This window comes from Cetorhinus maximus, chromosome 5, assembly GCF_964194155.1.
Source record: "Cetorhinus maximus chromosome 5, sCetMax3.hap1.1, whole genome shotgun sequence".
Classification (NCBI taxonomy): Eukaryota; Metazoa; Chordata; class Chondrichthyes; order Lamniformes; family Cetorhinidae; genus Cetorhinus; species Cetorhinus maximus.
Window position 1 is genome coordinate 165149541 of NC_135883.1, and position 17861 is coordinate 165167401.

General features: G+C 43.9%; 1 protein-coding gene across 11 annotated transcripts in view; it reads right to left on the minus strand.

Moving 5' to 3' along the window:
* disp1 (dispatched homolog 1 (Drosophila)) overlaps window positions 1-17861 on the minus strand; it is a 457303-nt gene that overhangs the window by 234377 nt on the left and 205065 nt on the right. The gene's annotated exons all lie outside the window — the stretch shown is intronic.

Consider the following 17861-nt stretch of genomic DNA (forward strand, 5'->3'; position numbering starts at 1 on the left):
TCAGTAGCCATTCTTGGTGTTGGACATTGCAGTTCCCCACCCAAAGTACATTCTGCGCCCTTGCCACCCTCAGTGCTTTCTCCAAGTGGTGGTCAACATGGAGGAACACTGATTCATCAGCTGGGAAGGTTTTTGGCGGGGGGGGGGCAGTGGTTTGTGGTAATTATCCATCGACACCGAGGCCTTCCTATAATGTGGTGCCCAAATTTGAACTTAGCACTCCATCTGAGACCTAACCGGTGTTCTATAAAAGCAATCTGTGCTTTTTGTTTTTCTCCCTGTTGCTCTGTAAAGTACTTAAAGATACTCAATGTAAGTTTCACTTTAATACACATTTTGAAATTCATTCTGCACACTTTACTCAGATAATTTGGAAGAAAGACCCAAAGAAGTACTACAGGCTGAGAATAAGAATTCTCTGACTTGGGCTGACAAAATCAATCTTGTGCGTCCTGGGCATCAAGAACTTCGCCACTCTGAATGACTAACATAAAACTTGATTTTCACTGCAAGTGTTGATCAGTCTTAATCAGTATTAAATGGTCATATGCACTTGTGATGATGCAAGAACGGTTGTCAGCACTTAGAGCTAACACAGCAACAACTTGCATTTCTACAGTGCCTTTAACATAGTAAAACATTCCAAGGCACTTCACCGGTACATTATCAAACAAACTTTGATACTGAGCCACATAAGGAGATACTAGAGAAATTATTAAAACCTTGGTCCAACAAGGAGGTTTTGAGGAGTGTCTTAGAGAAGGAAAGAGAGGTAGAGAGTCAGGGGATTTAGGGAGGGAATTTTAGAGTTTGCAACTTAGATAGCTGAAGGCGTAATTGCCAATAGAGCAGCTGTGAAAATCAGAGAAATGCAAAAGGCCAGAATTGGAGAAACTCAGATTTTGGATGGTTGGAAGTCTGGAGGAGGTCAGAGAGATAGGGAGGGGTAAGGCCACGGAGGCATTTGAAAACAAACCTGACAATTTTTAAAACTGACCATGAGCCAGTGTAGGTCCTGAGGTGATGGGTGGACAGGACTCAAGTGATTTAGGGTACAGGGGGCAGGGCAAGATGAGGCCACCTATTGTAGATTACAAAGCACCGATTCATTTGAGCACTGGGCTCAATTTCACAAGCGTAGAAGTCGAGCTGGCGATCCAGAGTTCTGAAGCTTTAGCTTCACGCATGAACATTGACTCCAGCACATGGACTCCAGCAAACATAACTGTCATTGCATGGGCTATCCTTGAAGCAACTCACCCCCAAACCGTAATTTAGCCTTCAAATTCTTTCTCACCAATATCCAACAGACGAGAACATCAAGGAAAATTTCACACAAGTAGATCAATCAAAAGGGGACTCTCTCAAATCGCCAGCCTTCAATGTGTTTAGAAGCTATTACAATTGAGAGCCTCTCCCACTGCATATGGTACAGATAAGTTTTTTTCTCCAGAAAGTCAAAACATATCACAATGGAGATTTTCAAATCCAGATGGTTTTGTTTAGACAAAATTCAAGGTGAGCCACATGTTTTCACAATCCTTACCCTAAGTTCTCATGATCAACTACAGAATCACACGATAACTATTTTATGAAACAGCTATTATTGCCCTATAATGCAAGGCTCATCAGTTTATTGATGATACTGATCAGTGGTTTGTAAGCAATTCATAAAGATGGAATACAACTTTTGTTAAAATGAAGGACGAAAACAGAGTAGATCTGCTGCCTTTCAAAGGGATGGGTTAAAATGAACAACTACACCAGTTGTATCAACCTGTAACATACAATTTATCACATCAAATCTCCTAAGAATGCTTTGAAAGTCCTCACTATTTTCACACTTAGACTGCAAAAGAACCACAGAAATTCCTGTCTCCCTAAGGCAGACAGTTTTACAAGTTTTCAGCACACGTTTGGACACTGAAAGAAACACCACTACTCTAATAAAACTACTCAAATGTCAAAAGACCTTTTTTACAGCACCTAGGTCTGAAAGGCAGATTTTGAACATAGCCTTTTAGTCCATTCCCTCCCTTTCTTTGTTAGATTCTTAAACTTCCTTTCCCAAACCAATCTTATCATATCCATCGCTCCTGGTCCTTTTATCCTCTCTCCCCTCTGTAACGTACCTTTTGTGACCTCCTAGCTGACACCCAATATTTTGGAGGTGGGGACAAGGCTTAAAATTAGGATTTCACTGACAAAAAGCAGAAATCAGAGACATGAACAATTGCCATGGTCTTGCAATCCCAATTAATTGACTAACAACTTTGGTAAACAGACCATGGCTCCTGCAATCCGGAAGTTGTACTGTTTCTGTAATTTGCCCGAAGAGAGTGTGCACAATGAAGATCAACAGTTTCCTATTTGCAGAAATCTGCATCCTGGATTAAACATACACTATGCTGCCAAAATACCTTGGAATGCTAGATCTTAAACTAAACTATAAACTTATAGAGCACAAAAAATCATATTTATGTACAATTAAATAGAAATATGAAGCATAAAAGTTTGACAAGTATTTTAGCTGTGTCTCAGTTGATAGCACACTCACCTTAAAGTCAACAGGCTGTGGGCTCAAAACCCAACTCCAGAGCCTGGAGCACATAACCCAGACTGACACTCCAATGCAGTACTGACTGAGTGTTGCACTATTGGAACAGTGTCAATCCCCCTCACTATACCGTCTTCTACTGCCATTACATTCCTTTTCGCTCCCCCTATTTGAATGGCTTCCTGTACCACAATGCCATGGTCAGTTTGCTCATCCATCTTGCAGCCCCCACTCTCATTCAAACAAGCTGAGAAAACATCAAACCCTATTTGACATTTGCAGAGGCTCACACTCCTGCCCTCTGGGTCCCTTTACCTGCCTCACTCGCAGTCACATCCTCCTGTCCCTAGCCACTGACCACATCAAAAGACCCTATCCTAAGTGGTGTGACTGCCTCCTGGAACAAGGCATCCAGATAACTTTCTCCCTCCCTGATGTGTCAGAGTCTGCAGCTCAGCCCCCAGGTCAATGACTCTGAGCCAAAGTTCCTCAAGCCACACTTACTGCAGACGTGTTTGCCCTGGATCACAATGTAATCCAGGAGCAGTCATGCAGACATGACACATCACCTTTCCTGCTAACTTTAAGGTGGGGTTTTAAATAATCACTTAGTTATATTATTCACTTACTTATGTTGCTTTTTTATATATTTTATTAACTTTACGACCAATTTGTGTATTATTTTAAACCTTAGGGATAGAAGAGATCTTAAGCACTCATCAGATACTCACCAAACAGCTAGCTCTTTTCTCTGCAGTAGAGAAAGAACAAACTCCCACAGAGTGAGAACGACAGAAAAAGGAAACCAACACCTCCTTTACCCCACCCCCTTCACTGAACTCCCCTTCCCACCAAACTCCAAGTCTGCATCAGTTTCCTCAGCTGCACTCCATTTGCCCTAACTGGTGGAATCTGGTTACTTCTAGCCCCAGTTCAGTTGGCTATAAATGCAGGCCTCTTTAGTGCAACCTTGGAAAATAGAGTGCAGCTGAGGAAACTGAGTGCAGACTTGGCGTTTGATGAAGGGGGGTTTAAAGTGTTAATTTTGCTCTTAAAATCTAATCTAGTCTGTAATTAGCAGTAACTGGGAAGTACTGTGTAAGATGGCCAAGTTCTTTTTTTATGCAGTTTAGATAGGGTAAACACACACACTGCTGCGAAAGCTGCCCTATCAACACCTTGGGGTTACCAGTGACAAGAAACTGGAGCAGCCTCATAAATACTGTGGCTACAAGTGCAGGTTGGAGACTGAGAATACTGTGACAAGTAACTAACCTCCCGACTCCCCAAGGCCTGTTCACCATCTACAAGGCACAAGTCAGGAATGTGATGGAATACTCTCCACTTGCCTGGTTGAGCGCAGCTCCAACAACACAGAAGAATTTGACACCATCCGGGACAAAGCAACCCGCTTGATTGTCCCCAATCCACCATCATAAACATTCACTGCCTCAATCACAGATGTAGCAGAATGTACCACAAACGAAATGTCAGGGCTCCTTCAATAGCACATTTCAAACCTGCAAACTCTAGCACCTAGAAGGAAAAGGGAAGTACACATACCACCAGCTGTAAGTTCCTCTCCAAGACACACAACCATCTTGACTAGGGACATTATCACTGTTCCTTCAGTGTCACTGGGTCACAATTCTGGAACTCCCCACACTGTGGGTGTACCTATACCACATCGACTGCAGCAGTTCAAGAAGGTGGCTCACCACCATCTTCTCAAGGGAAATTAGAGATGAGCAACAAATGCTGGCCTAGCCAGTGATGCCTAACTCCCATGAAAAAATAAATAAAAAAACAAATCTACTGTCCATATCCGAGCTTGCACTAAGTCATAAGAACATAAACAGGAGCAGGGGTAGGCCATAAGGTCCTGGCCAACCAATGCTCCCCATGTAAAATTCTATCCGAAAGCAAAATACTGTGGATGCTGAAATAAAAACAGAAAACGTGGAAATACTCAGCAGGTCATGCTGATGTAAGATCACTGACCTTAAGTTTGTTTAACTTTGTTTCTTTTTCCACAGATGCTGGGAAATAGTGATCATGATGCAACTGAATTCCACGTTAAGTTTGAAAATGACTTAATCTATTCACAAACGATAATCTTAAACTTACACAGACCCAATTACATAGGTATGTGGGGACAGCGCACTAAGGTTGATTGGGTAAATAGACTAAAAGGCATGGCAATAAATAAACAGTAGGAAACATTTCAAAAAAATTCAAAATGTTCAACAAAAATACATTCCATTGAAGATCAAAAGCTCAGCGAGAAAGATCCATCCTTGGCTCACTAAGGAAGTTAAGGATAGTATTGAAAAGAAGAGGCTTACAATGTTGCAAAGAACAGTAGTAATCCTGAGGATTAGGAGCATTTTATGAACCAAAGGGTCACCACAAAGTTGAAAAAAAAGAATATGAGAGTAAACTAGCCAAGAATATAAAAAACAGATTGTAAGAAATTTTACAAGTATATAAAAGGAAGAGGGTAGCTAAAGTAAATGCTGATCCCTTAGAAGCAAAGACATGAGAAATTATGATGGGGAATGAGGAAATGGCAGAGACTTTGAAGAAATATTTTGTGCCCATCTTCACACTATAAGATACAAGTTACATGCAAGAGATAGAGGGTAACCCAGGGACAAATAAGAGTGAGGAAATTAAGGTAATTAGTATCAGCAGACAAATCATACCAGAGAAACTCAAGGGACTAAAATCTGACAAATGCTCAGGACCTGATGGCCTAGATCCTAGGGCTCTAAAAGAATGTAGCTGCAGAGATAATGGATGTACTGGCTATGATTTTCCAAAATTCTTTAGATTCTGAAATAGTCCCAGCAGGTTGGAAGTTAGCAATTGTAAAACACTATTGAAGACAGAAGGGAGAGAGAAAACAGGGAACTACAGGCCAGTTAGTCTAACATCAGTTGTCAGGAAAGTGCTATAATCTTTAATTAAGGAAATCTTAACAGTGCAATTAGAAAATCATAGCATGATCAGACAAAATCAACATGGCTTTCCAAAAGGGAAGTTCTGTTGGACAAAGTTATGAAGAGCTTTTTGAGGGTCAATAAAAGGGAAGCAGTACATGTAGTCTCTGGATTTCCAGAAGTCATTCAATAAGATGCCATGCAAAAGGTTAATACACAAGATAAGGACTCAAAGTTGGGGGCAATATATTAGCATGGATAGAAGATTGGTTAACTGAAGCAAGCAGAGAGTAGGGATAAATGGGGCATTTCCAAGTTAGCAGGCTGTGACTAGTGGAGTGTCACAAGGATTAGTGCTGGGGTGTCAGCTATTTACGATCTATATGAATGCTTTAGATGAAGAGATAAAGAGTAATGTATCAAAGTTTGTTGATGATACAAAGCTAGGTGGGAATGTTAACCGTGAGGAGTACACAGAGAGGCTGCAAAAAGACAGACATGTTAAGTGAGTAGCCAAAAGATGGCAGGTGGAGTGTAATGTGGGCAAGTGAAAGATTGTTCACTTTGGTTGCAAGAATAGAAAAACAATATGTTTCAAAAGGCATCAATCTTGGACAAGTCGATGTTCAGAGATTCTTGGGTATACTTGTACAAAAAACACAAAAAGTTAGCATGCAGGTACAGCAAGCAATTAGCAAGCAAATGGCACGTTGGTCCTTATTGCAAGGGGATTGGAGTACAAGAATAAAGAAGACTTGCTACAATTGTACAGGGCTTTGATGAAACCACACCTGGAGTAGTGTGCAATGTTAGTCTTCATTTTTTAAAGGAGCAATATACTTTCATTGGAGGCAGTACAGTGAAGGTTCACGAGATTGGTCACTGGGATGAGGGGATTGTACTATAATGAGAGGCTGAGTAAATTGGGCCTATATTCTCTGGAGTTTAGAAGAATGAGAAGTGATATCATTGAAACCTACAAGATTATTAAGGGGCTTGACAGGGCAGATACTAAGATGTTGTTTGTCCTGGCTGGGTAATGCAGAACACAGGGGCACAGTCTCAGGATAAAAGGCCAATCATTTAGGATTGAGATAAGGATAAATTTCTTCACTCAAAAGGTTGGGAATCTTTGGAATTACCTACCTCAAAGGGTTGTGGATGCACCAGTGAGTATATTTAAGGCTGAGAGAGACAGATTTTTAGTCTCTCAGCAAATTAATGGATATGAGGAGGGGGCAGGAAAGTGGAGTTGAAGCCCAATATCGGCCGTGATTGTATTGAATGGTGGAGCAGGCTCGATTGTCTTCTCCTGCTCCTATTTCTTATGCTCTTATGATGCTGCCTGACCTGCTGAGTATTTCCAGTATTTCCTGTTTTTATTTAAAATTCTCATCCTTGTGTTCAAATTCCTTTATGGCCATCTCTAACCTCCTTCTGCCCTATAACATCCAAAACTCTCCATTCCTCCAACTCTAGCTATTATGTGCCTTCCCCTCTCCATTGGGACATTTTTCCAATGTTAACTGTGCCATATGAACACAAGTTATTGTTGTTGTTGTGTTTGTTAGATGGTAGAAAGAGAATCAGTGTGGGTTCTCAACCCTGATCACTATCCAATGACTCTTGTTAGACATGTATATGTGCATGGATATTGGACAAGGTCAGTCTTGGATGTGTTCCAGGTTCCTCACTGTATAGGTGCAAAGTAGCACAGGTTCTTTAGGCATAGACTGTCTTGGACCTGTGGTGACAATATGCTCCAAACTGTGCCTCCAAAGCACTGGCTTTTTCACAGCCACAGGAATCACTTAATTAAAATAAAACCATTGCTGCCTGCTCTCTACCTTCTTCAGATTATATGAAGAATTCTTGGGATTTTCCACTCCTTTCCATCACCCATCCTGAAACAAAATACAATTTATACAGCAGAATAATTTCTCAAACAGAATTACAGCCAAGCAAGCACGCTACTCACTAGCTTTTTGTCGAGAGCTGCAGCCCCCCAGCTCAAGGCTACGACATACGGCATTACAGGCTGACAGAATGCATGTCTGTACTTGCAGCTGCTGAGTACTGATTCCACTTGTGTTACCGCAGGTTATCAAGTGGAGGTTAGACATTTCCCCACAGGAAGGGAAAGAAAAACAACTAGATGACCCTTATGGCTTTCTTCGATACTTCTATTTCAAGAGGTCCTATCTGATTACTCTATGGATGCTGGGATGATCATGCCACCTAAGAGCATTGCCTTGTCTTCTCTTACTGTTAAAAAACAGAAGGAGGAGAGAGAACTGTTTGCAATCTCAGCTCGGTCAGCAACTCTCACCCCTGTGGGTCGTGATAGGAGACAAGCTGCAAGTGTCTTGATGGATGCGCTTGTCCTGAGAAAATGTGCTTCAAGGCAGTTTTTAATTCCCTATAACATAATTTGAGCATAGTCCAAATCCTTGAGTCTGAGGATCTTTCATGCACACACACCCACAAAAAAAAATCACAACACAGAAAGCAGAGGACCAGGTTGCAAAAGGCTTTTCAGCATCAGCTGCAGGCTCATCATCTTGTAAAATACAAAGGGAAATCTAGGCCTTTTTAAATACCAGGATAAAGAAAAACAAGTTTTGTGCATTACAATCTTGAATTCGACTGTCCCAAATAAATAAATCTACTAGCCAGGTTAGCCACCCGGAGAGATGTGTTCACCAAACACTTGTCTAGGAAGAGGGAGATACTCCACACCACAGTCCCACGCAGCTTCTTCACACTTACCAAACCTCTCAGAGATTAAGAAATACTATCACATAATGGTTATCCTTTCAATTAGCAACATCAGTCAAGGTTTGGATTTCACTTCCTGTAGCTAAGACAGTCTCCAAGAAAAGGCCTTCTTTACACTTTTAAATATTTGCCTTTAGGCTCTGTTTTAGTAATCCCCTTTTTGCTAACTACAGGGTAAAATCCTTCAAGTCGTGAACACAGTCTCAGTCATGTTTCTCTCTGGGGCCTGGGAACAGTTCAACATGCAAAACAACCCATCAGCGATATTTATTTATGGGCGAGAAAGAATCAATACAATAGCTCTATTTAGCATTAAGGAAATTAGATCAATAGTTTTTTTTCCACAGCTCACACTGACTTCCCATAGTGGAGAACTAAAATTCTAGCGTGACATGCCCTTACTACCATGACATCTCGATTAGAAACTTGTATTACGTTCCCCTGGTGGGAAAATGCATTATCTGGAGCGAGTCTAGCGGCACCGAGTTATAACGAGTGGAAAAGGTCTCAAAACTGACAAGTGACCTATAATGAATTAGGTATTCCCAACCCAGGTAGCAGCAAGAGTACAACTGGACTGAGGGAAGCAAAAAGGGCATTGGTTGAGAAAATCAGTCAAAATCACTTCTGATCAGCAACAGCTGCACAAAAGCATGTACATGGAATCAGATAGCACAGAAGGAAACCATTCAAGCCATCGTGCCTGAGCCAGCTCTTTGAAAGTCCCTCTCCCCTGCATTTTCCCGATAGTCCTCGTGCATGTGAGAAAACATGGCTTCACTATGATGCCTCTCAGGGTTGGGCTGCCAAATGCTCACTGCCAAGGCTTAAGAATGTTCAATCGTAAGGTTGCTGACATGTCTGTACAGAACAGCATCTTTAGGCGTAGATGGGAGAAAACTTTAGGAGATGTAAAGTATGAGAGGGAATAAGATCCCAATCAAATCTAACTAAAGGTTTTGCTAGACATAAAAAAAACTGCAGGAAAAAAGTTTTAAATTCTTTCACATGGCTCGATTACATCACCATCAAGCATGTATCCAAAAAACTCCCACCAAAAGCCCTAAGGTTCCCAAGTCTTAAAAACTGCCTTTTAAAAAAGTTCAATGGCTAACCAATGCAGCTAGAGAATAAGAAATATGTATGGTATATTACTGCCCATAAAACCATAGAACATGGATTATGTTGCTCTAACCTTTTTTGCATCCCCCTCCCCCACTTCACGTAAAGAAAGCATTTAGCTATTCCAGTTCTTGTTCCCTCTAATTCTCATCTTGACCCACACTGCATCTTTACTTCTTTCTCTTTGTCTTTATAAACCTTCTTAAAATACTTATTTTACCAAGCTTTCAGTCACCTCCTCCGGCACCACTGATTTGTACCTGTTGCTTTATTCCTTTGATCTTTTCACTCCCTTCCCATCTGTGAAGCCCCAATGGGACTTTGATGTTTTAAAGGTTCAGTATAAACTAAAGTTGTTGCCCCCACTTGCTTGAAGCATGACGAGCTCATATTCTACAGCAAAGACACTGGCCAACTTTACTGCAAGGCTTGTTACAGAAAATGCAACAAGATCAGAAAGTTGATTTTCTGAAATTTAATGAACACTAACTTATCTCAGGTGGCAATCCTCACAGATTGTCTGGAATCTGCAAGCAGCTGCCATATTTAGTTGCTGAGCTGTCCTGTCCTTTTCAGCCACTGCTCCAACTCCCCCTTGATATGCCCTGAAGTCGACTGAACACTGCTTCTTTTGATCAGCAGTTCCTTATTACCTCAAACCAATATCGTAAACAGGGCTACGTATATTTATCGATTTAACGAATATTTTTGTACTGAAATTTGAAACAAGATTAGTTAAAATATAGTATCCAAATGTACAAACATACTCCAACAAAATCCTGGCTATAGCCCTGGCGCTAAAATTCTGGTTTATACGTAAAAGATTTCAAAACCTACGTTTACCATAGTTTTAATGCTATCTGTAAGATTCTGAAATCTTGAGAAGAGTCTGGAGATGATAAACAGAAACACAGAAAAGGAAAGGGAGTAAGTGAGAATGAAAAAGTATAAAAAGTTGTGGGATGGGAGGGATGAGAGCCAGCGCAGAGCGGAGCGGGCGAGCCAGCGCAGAGCGGAGCGGGCGAGCCAGCGCAGAGCGGAGCGGGCGAGCCAGCGGAGAGCGGAGCGGGCGAGCCAGAGGAGAGCGGAGCGGGCGAGCCAGAGGAGAGCGGAGCGGGCGAGCCAGAGGAGAGCGGAGCGGGCGAGCCAGAGGAGAGCGGAGCGGGCGAGCCAGAGGAGAGCGGAGCGGGCGAGCCAGAGGAGAGCGGAGCGGAGCAGAGCGGGCGAGCCAGAGGAGAGCGGAGCGGAGCAGAGCGGGCGAGCCAGAGGAAAGCGGAGCGGGCGAGCCAGAGGAAAGCGGAGCGGGCGAGCCAGAGGAAAGCGGAGCGGGCGAGCCAGAGGAAAGCGGAGCGGAGCGGGCGAGCCAGAGGAAAGTGGAGCGGAGCGGGCGAGCCAGAGGAAAGCGGAGCGGAGCGGGCGAGCCAGAGGAAAGCGGAGCAGGCGAGCCAGAGGAAAGCGGAGCGGGCGAGCCAGAGGAAAACGGAGCGGACGAGAAGGCGAGAGAACAAAAGCCAGTAAGAGGCTGAGCAGGTGAGAGGGTGGGCAGGGGAATGCGCGAGAGAGCAGAAAGCAGAGGAGGCAGCAGATCGGGCGAGAGAACGAAAGGCCAAAAGGGCGAGAGAACAAAAGGTAGGGTGGGAAGGGGAACACAGAGCGCGGGAAGGGGAGCCCGCTATAAAGAGAGTTGGGGAGAGCACACGAGGGAGGGAGGGGGAACAGGCAAGAGTGATTGGGGGAGCAGTCGAGGGAGTGATAGGCGGAGTGTGTAAGAGAGCAAGAATCCAGACTGTGGGGCCACTGGAGCACAGCGCAAGCGTGTACTGCGCACGAACAAGAGACAAAGATCTAAAATACGGGACAATGGCCATCCCAGCAGCAAACAATCCGGGTCAAACGTAAAACTGGTCTGGAGGAACACCATGCCCTGTACTATTGAAAGGTCAGGCAGGGTGACCAGCTGTCGGGGAAAGAATTAAGAGACACTTTGGCATAGCAAAGCTGTCGGAGCTGGATGGGTTGGGGGTTGTCTGCTGAACCCAAGGGTGGGTGAGGCAGGGTGGGTCTGCGGAACTTTAAGATTGGGCCACCAGGAGGAGAGTGTGCGTGCACAAGATTTAAAGGCCTAAATTACGGGACAAACTGCATCCCGAAACAATCAACCCGGGACATGGGTCAAGCACCTCAAATATAGGACAGAACTGTAAAATCCAGGACTGTCCTGCAGTCGGCCTTGAACACACACTGCAGGAAGCCTCCTACTTTATGTGGGCGAAGTAGTAAAACTCATCCATAACCAGGTGGAGAAAAGTGCGCACACAGTATATATCCTGAGCATTTGAAAGCTTTGTACTGTACAGATTCTTAAGCAGCTTCCTGACTGGATACAGCAGAAATCCCTTACCCCAACCTCCTCCACTCAAACTGCCCACAGTGTGCAATATTGAGGGAAAAACACTTACACACCTTCTTGCTAGCTACAGGCCAGCAGGAAAAGGAGGCTAAAGACAAATTGCTTGCCAAACCTCTCATCTGGAAATGTTCTCAACCATCCTGAACATAATCAAGAAGAGGGGAAGAGAAACTCACCATGAACATTATGGTGGAAGAGAATCATAGCATGGTATTGCACAGAAGGCTATTCAGTCTATGCTGCCTATGCCAGCTCTTAGAAAGAGCTATCCAGTTAGTTCCATGCCTGTTCTTCTCCCATAGTGCTGAAAAATTTCCTCTTCAGGTATTTAGCCAGTTCTCTTTTGAAAATTACTTATATTTGTTTCTGCCTCTGATTCAGATCATAACAGAAGAAAGTCATTAACTGAAGTTGTCAACTGAATGCTCCCCAAAGACCTTGTCTAAATCACCTTCAGTAGTCGCTGGTGTTGTTTCTCCAAGGGTAAGTTGTTGTCACAGACACTATGACTACAGTGGTCCCTGAGGGAGAACAAACACAGCACTGGGTCCCAATGTGCACAGTGAGTAAGGTGCTCGATTGCAAGTGCCACAGATGATGATAGCTGAATTTTTAAAAAATTCGTTCATGGGGTGTGAGCATTGCTGGCCCATCCCTAGTTGCCCTTGTTCAGAGAGCATTGTAAGAGTCAACCACATTGCTGTGGGTCTGGAGTCACATGTACACCAGACCAGGTAAGGACAGCAGATTTTCTTCCCTAAAGGACATTAATGAACCAGATGGGTTTTTACAACAATGGGTTTCATGGTCACCATCAGGCTTTTAATTCCAGATCTTTATTGAATTCAAATTTCACCATCTGCCATGGTGGGATTCGAACCCCAGTCCCCAAAGCATTACCTTGGGTCTCTGGATTACCAGTCCAGTGGCAATACCACTGTGCCACCACCTCCCCAAATTCAAGTAACTGGAATAAATAACCCATTATAACAGCACAGAAAGCATTTCAATTCAAATGTACTGCTTTGCTGAACACTGACTTCAAATAAAAGCATTGGAATTGCAACTTCAAGTAAATGTTTATAAATGCAAATCAAAGGCCAGAAAATTTCACTGAGTGACTGGGTTTGAAGCTAGTTATTCTTTTCTGCTGGTAGAGCCTTCAAACAAAGTACCAAATTCCACTGAATTTCTCCCTCTGCCTCCCATCCTTACTCATTCCCCTGTTGTTCAGCTGCATCTTTGCATCATGTTGCAGCTTTCAGCTTTTCCCACTCATCTATGCCAAAGATGGATTTTATTCCACTCTAGGATCCACATGTCCCCAGGCTACAATTCAGCAATTATTTTAAGTGAATGAAAATTGAGGAATGATTTATTAAAAAGATTCACTGAAGGGTGTGTAACATTGGCACTTACACACACTTCCATGAAAAAGAGCTCGAAACTGCTAATTCCTTCACTTCTGACTATTAAAGAAATTTATGAACTCTTTTCTGCCCCAGAAACCAATACAGACCCTGTAAACATATTCAGGGGCATAGTATTCAGAACAAACAGAAAAGGAGGTAACGTAGCCACATGTCAGGGAGAAGTCAAACAATCACTGACTCATTACGGTACAGAAAGTGGTCATTCGGCTCAAGTCAGTCCATGCCTGCTCTCTGGAGAATAATCCAGTCAATCTCATTTCCTGGCTCTATCCCTGTAGCCCTGCAAGTTTATTTTTCCCTCAAGTGTCCATCCACTTTCTTATGAAATCACTGACCATCTCTGTTTCCACTATCCTTGTAGGCAGTGACTTCTAGCTTATTACCACTCGCTGTAAAAAGTTCTTCGGCACATCCTCCCCCCAACCCTCCACCTCCTGGCATCTTTTGCCCAAAACCTTAAATTTGTGTTCTCTTGTCAGAAACAGCTTTCGTCTACCTTATTCAAACCTGTCATGATCTTGCACACCTCTATTAAATCTCCTCTCAACCTTTGCTCCAAAAAGAACAACCCTACTTCTCCAACCTAACCTTGTAGGTAAAAACCTCCATCCCTGGAACCATTCTGACAAATTTCCTCTGCACCTTCTCAAGGATCTTCACATCTTTCCTTAAGTGTAGTGACTAGAACTGGACCCAATATTCGAGTTGTGGCCTAATCAGAGCTTATAAAGGTTCAGCATAACTTCCTTGCATTTGTATTCAATACATTTTTTAAATGTAGCCTAAGATCCCATATTCTTTACCAATTACTTGCTCAATATGTCCTGCCACCTTCAAAGATCCATGTTATTTTTTATTCATTCATGAGATGTGGGCATTGCTGGCTTGTCCAACATTTGTTGCCCATCCCTAATTGCCCGTGAGAAGGTGGTGGTGAGCTGCCTTCATGAACCATTGCAGTCCATGTGGTGCAGATACACCCACAGTGTGTTAGGAAGAAGGTTCCAGGATTTTGACCCAGTGACAGCAAAGGAACAGTGATATATTTCCAAGTCAGTATGGTGAGTGGTTTGGAGGGGAACTTCCAGGTGATGGTGTTCCCATGTGTCTGATGCCCTTGTCCTTCTAGATAGTAGCAGTCATGGGTTTGGTAGGTGCTGTCTAAGGATCCTTCGTGAGTTCCTGCAGTGCATCTTGTAGACGCTGCTGCAACTGTGCGTCAGTGGTGAAGGGAGTGAATACTTATGGGGTGTCAATCAAGCCGGCTGTTTTGTCCTGGATGGTGTCCAGGTTCGAGTGTTATGCTGTGGGAGCTGCACTCATCCAGGAAAGTGGGGAGCATTCCATCACACTCCTGACTTGTACCTTGTAGATGGTAGACAGCTTTTGGGGAGTTAGGTGGTGAGCTACCCACTGCAGGATTCCTAGGCTCTGACCTGCTCCTGCAGCCACCGTATTTATATGGCTAGTCCAGTCAGTTTCTGGTCAATGGTAACCGCTGATAATGGGGGATTCAGCAATGGTCGTGCCATTGAATGTCATGGGGCGGTGGTTAGATTTTCTCTTGTTGGAGATGGTCATTGCATGGCACTTGTGTGGTGTGAATGGTTTTTACCGCTTGTCAGCTCACACCTGGATATCGTCCAGGTCTTGCTGCATTTGGACACGGACTGCTTCAGTGTCTGAGGAGTCACGAATGGTGCTGAACATTGTGCAATCATCAGCGAACATCCCCACTTCTGACCTCATGGTGGAAGGAAGGTCATTGGTGAGGCAGCTTTTTAAAAAATTCATTCATGGGATATGGGCGTCACTGGCTAGGTCAGCATTTATTACTCATCTCTAATTGCCCTGGAGAATGTTGTGGTTAGTTGCCTTGTTGAAACTCTGCTGTTAAGGAGAGTTTTCCAGGATTTTGACCCAGCAACAGTGAAGGAACGGCGATATATTTCCAGGTCAGGATAGTGAGTGGCTTGTGGGGGTGAACATCCAGGTGATGGTGTTCCCATGTATCTGTTGCCCTTGTCCTTCTAGATAGTAACGGTCGTGGATTTGGAAGGTGCAGCCTAAGAAGCCTTGGTGAGTTTCTGCAGAGTATCTTGTAGATGGTACACATTGCTGCCACTGTTCGTCAGTGGTGGAGGGAGTGAATGTTTGTGGAAGGGGTGCCAATCAAGCAACTGCTTTATCCTGGATGGTGTCAAGCTTCTTGAGTGTTGTTGGAGCTCTCATCCAAGCAAATGGAAAGTATTCCATCACACTCCTGACTTGTGCCATGTAGATAGTGGACAGGCTTTGGGGAGTCAGGAAATTAGTTACTCTTCACAGAATTCCTAGCCTCTGACCTGCTCTGGTAGTCACAGTATTTATGTGGTTAGTCCAGTTCAGTTTCTGGTGATGGTTGGGCCCAGGCCACTACCCTGAGGAATTTCTGCAGTGATGTCCTGGAATTGAGAGGACTGACCTCCAACGACCACAACCATCTTCCTTTGTGCTAGGTACGACTCCAACCAGCAGAGAGGTTTCCCCGATTCCCATTGACTCCAGTTTTGTTAGGGTTCCTTGATGCCACACTTGGTCAAATGCTGCCTTGACATCAAGGGCAGTCACTCTCACCACACCTTGGGAGTTCAGCTCTTTTGTCCATGATTGAACCAAGGCTGTAGTGAGATCAGGAGCTGAGTGGCCCTGGCAGAGCCCAAACTGAGTGTCAGTGAACAGGTTCTTGCTAAGCAAGTGCCGCTTGATAGCACTGTTGATGACCCCTTCCATTACTTTACTGATGACCAAGAGTAGGCTGATGGGGCAATAATTGGCCTGGTTGGATTTGCCCTGCTTTTTGTGTATAGGACAAACCTGGGCAATTTTCCACATTGCCGGGTAGATACCAGTGTCATACCTGTACTGAAACGGCTTAGCTAGGGGCGCGGCACATTCTGGAGCACAAGTTTTCAGCATGTGAGGAATGGATTTTTAAAATATTTTTGAGGAATATTGGTTTTTCTGTGGAGAAGGCTCTGTGTATCTGTGTGTATATGATTTAATTAAGCTAGGCAGAGATTAATAGGGGACAAGATGTCTGGGGAACTTGAAACATAAAAGGGATAGAGGTGTTAGGTTTGAGGTACAGCGAAATTGGTTAGGTCTAACATTTGCATTTTTAGATAAGTTGAGAGTTTGTTTGACTATCAAAGGGGAGTCAGAAGTAACAAGAAACATGTTTGTATCTTGAAAGAGTTCCCTAGGTAAATTGAAGGGGACATAGGGCAGAACTTTTCCGTCACCGTGCAGGGGGCAGGACCCACAAGCCAACACATAAAATGATGCAGGTTGACATCAGGTGGAACTCCCGATGTCATTTACATTTTCAGGTCGGCGGGCACACAGCCAAGTTGGCTGCGCTCCCGCCGACCTGTCAACGGCCAATTAAGGCCATTAAGAAACCAATTCAGCTTATTAATGGAGCTGCCCATCCAACCTTAAGGTTGGCGGGCAGGCCAGGAGCCCAGGCGGGCTTGATAAAAAAACATGAAACCTCATCCACTGGCAGGATGAGGCTTCATGAGGGTTTTTAAATTTTAATGAAAGATTGCAAAAAAAAAGTTATGGACGTGTCCCAACTCATGAGTGTCACATGAGAGGACATGGCAGGGAAAATGTTTAAACTCCTTCATTAAAAGTTTCAAAACGGAGCCGATCTCCCTGAGGCAGCACTTAGACTTAGGGAGGTCTGTGCGCTCTTGCGCATGCACGGAAGAGCGCACTCCCGGCTGAGGGAATCCCCCCACCGCCCGCACAGAGAGCACATAGCGCTTCCTGGCAGACGTTACGCTGGGCAGGCCTTAATTGGCCCGCCCACGTAAAATGGAGGCATGCCCCCGACCAGGGCCACCAATCGGGAGCCCGACTGCTCCCACTCTTCCCCCCCACTGGGGGGAAAATTTTTCCCATAATATATTTCATTGACCTGAAAGCAAAGACAAGATAGAGACATGAAAGATTTTACATTTGGAAGAGTTGGAGTTCAAAGAGGTGTGAGAATTATGGATCTGAGATGAAAGAGGAAAAAAAGTATTTTGGAGTTATTGTGCTATGAGATATAGCTGGGATAGCAGTTGAGCTGGAGCTGTTGAGGTAGCTGCTGGAGCTGAGTTGGGAACTGTTAGCTCTGGGCTGGCAGGAGATGCCATTTGAACCAGCTATCCAGTCAAGCCAGCAAAGTCTTGGGCTGCAACTAGCAGTTTTATTCTGAAGTTTGGATTCCACAGCAAAGTGGGAGAGCATTGAGAGGTCATGTGGTATGCCTCTATTAAAGCTACAGCAGTTTACATTGGGTAACATTACTGGATTTCTTATAGTTAAATATCCATAAGGGAGTGTTGCCTGGACGGAGTTTACTTGTGTGTCTGACCAATTGGAGACTTTTTTGGGGGGGAAATGTTTGTAAGGCGAACCTTAGTTGTGTAACTGTAATCTGTGTGCTTAAGTTTTCTTTTATTCTTGTTAATAAAACTTTTACTTATAATTTTTAAAGTCCCAGAAGTGTTACTGGACCTCTTATGGCTAAGATCAATGTCTTCTTCTCATTCTCAGAATACAAAAAGATGGGTATGGCTCAT